At 45.6% G+C, this 5,000-nt stretch overlaps 1 protein-coding gene across 2 annotated transcripts in view; it reads left to right on the top strand.

Annotated features, from left to right (window-relative positions):
- Positions 1 to 5,000, top strand: part of LOC143488643 (diacylglycerol kinase delta) — a 61,636-nt gene that overhangs the window by 24,499 nt on the left and 32,137 nt on the right. The window lies entirely within an intron of this gene.

Below are 5,000 nucleotides of genomic sequence, written 5' to 3'. Positions count from 1 at the left end.
GTGTGTGTGTGTGTGTGTGTGTGTGTGTGTGTGTGTGTGTGTGTGTGTGTGTGTGTGTGTGTGTGTGTGTATTTGTGACTGTGAGTATTTGTGTGTGTGTGTGTGTGTGTGTGTGTGTGTCTGTGTCTGTGTGTGTGTGTGTATTTGTGTCTGTGTGTATTGTGTCTGTGTGTCCTAAAGCAGTCTGTGTGTTCCTGAAGCAGTCTGTGTGTTCCTGAAGCAGTATGTAATAGTGTGAGTGGAGTCACCCTTTACAGGGTGTGTAATAGTGTGAGTGGGGTCACTCTTTACAGGGTGTGTAATAATGTGAGTGGGGTCACTCTTTATAGGGTGTGTAATAGTGTTAGTGGAGTCACTCTTTATAGGGTGTGTAATAGTGTTAGTGGAGTCACTCTTTATAGGGTGTGTAATAGTGTGAGTGGGGTCACTCTTTATAGGGTGTGTAATAGTGTGAGTGGGGTTACTCTTTACAGGGGGCACAAACACCTGTTTATTATGTATTTTTGCAGGCCGAATCCAAATATGTTTTCAGAATTTCTCCATACATCTTTTGTTCCTGTAGTCATGACAAGCATCATCACACACTGGCTATGCAGTGTGGAGACATATGAATGGATCATTTCTAAAATTGATCTAGAAATATTGAACTCTCAGCTGGTCAGAAGAAAAATTCATATCTTTATCCAGAAAAGACAAATAATACTAAGGGAAGTGGATCCCCTCTGTGTGGGCCGACTACTGTAGGACGCTGCTGAAATATAAGCCAAAATGATGTATTGTGTATAGAAGTTTGTACATATTATAAGTACTCACCTCATTTATCAATAAGTAATTTATAATGAATGTACAACTTTATTGCCATGTCACTTAAAACCAAACATTCTTAAAACAAAAAGTAAAAAGTTCTATAAGGTCATGAATTCAACTGAAACAAAACAGTTCCAGTTTTGTTGGCCAGTGTAAGTAGTGGGACAGGAAGAGTGAAGAGTGTGAGGAGTGTGAAGAGTGTGAAGGTGTGTGTGGGTGATCTGAGGTCCAGCAATGTGGTGTGAATCCAAACTGAATTTGGCTAGAACAGTTTCTCAGCAAATCTAATAATATCCGTGTGCATTCAGAGTGCTCTAAACAAAAATGTTTCTCCCAAATTGCCCCGATGCTTCTGTCATTTCTGCAGTTGGATCTGTCACTACTGTTCAAATACGAATATGGATATGAATTCCTTATAACATGGAAGTGAGGAGTGTTCAGTGGGCTGATGTAAAGCCTGTGACACAGGGCCATGCTCACCACGGGCCTGAAGGTGCTGTCTGTGTTTCCATCCACACTGTGACTCCTGGTGCTGGTGTCTGCAGTGTGTGTCAGGGCGGTTTGTGCTCAGACTTACTGGATTAGGATATTTTGTAGTGGTTTTATGTTTTTCATGTTTCCTGTTCTAAGTGAGAACTGAAAATGTCTAGATTGATTCTGGAAATGATGCATTCATGTGTCTCCCCTCTGAACAGCCAGTGTGCGATGATGTTTTCTGTTTGATAACCTTGTCTTGATGTAGAAGATCTTCTGCTTCTCAGTTCTCTCTAACGTGGTCAGATATATTTTGTGTACATTTTTTACATGTTTTACTCTCTGATCTGGCCTGAGTTCCTCTGTGTTCTCACAGCTATAATCTCCATAACACTCTCTCCTCTATTAATATCATCATGCTTGTCAGTTCTCTTTGTGCCTCTCCCTGTCACTCTGTGTCTCTCTCTGTCTCTCTCCATCGCTCTCCCTCTCTCTTTTTCTGTGTCTCGCTCTGTCTCTGTGTCTCACTTTCTCTTTCTGTCTCTCTGTCTCTCTCTCTGTCACTCTGTGTCTCTATCTTTCTCTCTCTGTCTCTTTCTCTCTCCCTCTCTCTCTCTCCCTCTCTCTCTTGGTGTCTGTAGGACTGAAGTAGTTGTTAGAATCAGAGGCAGATTTGAATCAACGCTAGAGGCAGCTGCACTGCACCATCAGATTAGATGCTTTTGCTGTAGCAGTACTGTCAGCACCAAGTATTGTGTGTGTGTGTGTGTGTGTGTGTGTGTGTGTGTGTGTGTGTGTGTGTGTGTGTGTGTGTGTGTGTGTGTGTGTGTGTGAGTGTGTGTGTGAGTGTGTATGTGTGTGTGTGTGTGTGTGTGTGTGTGTGTGTGTGTGTGTGTGTGTGTGTGTGAGTGTGAGTGTGTGTGTGTGTGTGTGTGTGTGTGTGTATGTGTGTGTGTCTGTGTGTGTGTGTGTGTGTGTGTGGGTGTGCATATATTTTATTTCGCAAAGTGTTCACTTCACTTTCAGATCGTGCAAACAGAGCAATGGTCAAAAGGTGGCCTGCATTCTGGACTATTGCCTAAGTTCTACTGATTTACTATAGTTTTTAAACTGAACACATCTTCAATTCAGATAGAGAAAGAGAGAGAGAGAGAGAGAGAGAGAGAGTGTGTGTGTGTGTGTGTGTGTTTTCTGAGCTGTTCTGAGCATATCAAGGCGATTGACATTACTTCTAACACACCGGCCAATTACAGGTGTAGACCAACCAATCACCTACTGCCACCTACGAAGCGCTAGCAGTCGTGTCACTGGCAGACCAAGGTACACAGTAGTAGCAGCTCTGAGCTGGTGAGCCACAACACCGTCATCTTGTTTTTCAGCGATGCTCTTTGTTGTTTTTGTTGAGTGTGTTTGTAAAGAGGGAAGTGCCACAGTTTTGCAGGATCATTGTGTCTGTGGTGGATTAACACACCACAGAAGAACCAAATATGTGTGGTTGTGCCATTTCAACACCAACCATTAACTTTAGCCATACACATGCACATTTATCTGTGGGGCCATGATGTGTTATACATCTATATATCCAGGATCTTCTCAGGACATGATGTCCTGAGACATCACACTGTGTGTGTGTGTGTGTGTGTGTGTGTGTGTGTGTGTGTGTGTGTGTGTGTGTGTGTGTGTGTGTGTGTGTGTGTGTGTGTGCTTATGCATGTCTGTGCAGGTGTGTGTGTGTGTACGTATGCTTATGCATGTCTGTGCAGGTGTGTGTGTGTGTGTGTGTGTGTGTGTGTGTGTGTGTGTGTGTGTGTGTGAGCGTGCAGCCACAGGGATCAGCAGAACGAGTCTGGCCCTGTAAACCCCATATGTTCCCGGCCACAGCCATGTTGACAGTGCACATATTTCACACCCACTCAGGAAGTGGCATGTCACCTCTTTACCAATGGGCACTAGGCCCTCTGAGTGCTGTTTGGGATAAAGTGTGGAGACGTGTGTGGGTGTGGGTGTGTAGGTGGGTGTGGGTGTGTGTATGTGCACGCGTGTGTCTTCATCATCATCAATGCCCAGCCAGGGGGCCAGTGTAGAACTCGGTCTGTTGCTATGACAACTCTTCATGCCATCGGGCTGCCTTGGACCTTTGCATAGTGTCAGCAGTGACTCTGTGTGTGTGTGTGTGTGTGTGTGTGTGTGTGTGTGTGTGTGGCGGGGGTGTGTGTGTGTGTGTGTGTGTGTGTGTGTGTGTGTGGGTGTGTGTGTGTGTGTTTTGTCACCACAAAAACACATGTGTGATTATGTTTGTATTTGTACATATGCAGGTGTAGTATTAATATTTGGACACTATTTGGACAAATGACTGCAGTATTCTCTAATGTTTGATGCCTGTGACTGTTGATGCTGCCCTCTAGTGGCTGATGGCCACTTTGCATCTTTAATTACCCATATTAATTCTTTATCTTATCCTCCTTGCTGGAATGGCTTAAAATACAGTTCATACAGAGAGACGCGCAGTATAGAGAGACACGCAGCACAGAGAGACACGCAGCACAGAAAGACGTGCAGCACAGAGAGACACGCAGCACAGAGAGCCATGCAGCACAGAGAGACGCAGCACAGAGAGACACACAGCACAGAGAGACGCAGCACACAGAGACACGCAGCACAGAGAGACACACAGCACAGAGACGTGCAGCACAGAGAGACACGCAGCACAGAGACACGCAGCACAGAAAGACGTGCAGCACAGAAAGACGTGCAGCACAGAGACACGCAGCACAGAGAGACGTGCAGCACAGAGACGTGCAGCACAGAGAGATGCAGCACAGAGAGACGTGCAGCACAGAGAGACACGCAGCACAGAGAGACACACAGCACAGAGAGACACACAGCACAGAGAGACGAGCAGCACAGAGAGACACGCAGCACAGAGAGACACGCAGCACAGAGAGATGCAGCACAGAGAGACACACAGCACAGAGAGACACACAGCACAGAGAGACGAGCAGCACAGAGAGACAAGCAGCACAGAGAGACTTGCAGCTGCGTCGGAAGCCTGTGCTCACTGTGTGTCTGGCGCTATTGTTACTTTTCTAAAGCTCACTATAGGTCACTGTTGTCTTTCAGGTCTGTATCTGTGTGTAATTGTCTTTGTGTGTGTGTGTGTGTGTGTGTGTGTGTGTGTGTGTGTGTGTGTGTGTGTGTGTGTGTGGTAGCATCAGTCAGGCATGGACATGCTGTTTCATCTCATTAGTCTCACCCACCAGACATGCAGCCGCGATGGCCTGTCAGATTGTGTGTGTGTGTGTGTGTTGACCTCACCAAACCTCTTGTTCTTTTCCTTGTTGCCTGTGTCCTGTTCCTCCATCAGTCAAGAACGTTTCAGGGCTAATCACAGTCTGCACCAGTCATACACGCATGACACAAATCTGTCAAAACACACGACCTCTTCACACACTGTTGCCTTATAACTTCTTGGCATTACAATAATAGACATGTCCCTAGTGTGTAGATGGCAAATAGTGTGTAAACGCAAACTATTTTGAGTTCAGAGAGCAGGAGTGTGACAAAGGTGTGATGTGGATTAGCAGCATGTGTGGATTGGCAATCTGTGTGGATTACTGTAACAGGATGTGTGTGAAGAATGTCTTGCTGTCTGGACTGCATGTACTGCATGTGCTGTTTGTGAAAATGAGTGTGTTTTGGGTGTGTGTGTGTGTGTGTGT

This window comes from Brachyhypopomus gauderio, unplaced genomic scaffold (genome assembly GCF_052324685.1).
Source record: "Brachyhypopomus gauderio isolate BG-103 unplaced genomic scaffold, BGAUD_0.2 sc52, whole genome shotgun sequence".
Taxonomy (NCBI): Eukaryota; Metazoa; Chordata; class Actinopteri; order Gymnotiformes; family Hypopomidae; genus Brachyhypopomus; species Brachyhypopomus gauderio.
The sequence above is the reverse complement of the archived record's forward strand: the minus strand, read 5'-3'. Positions and strand labels throughout refer to the sequence as shown.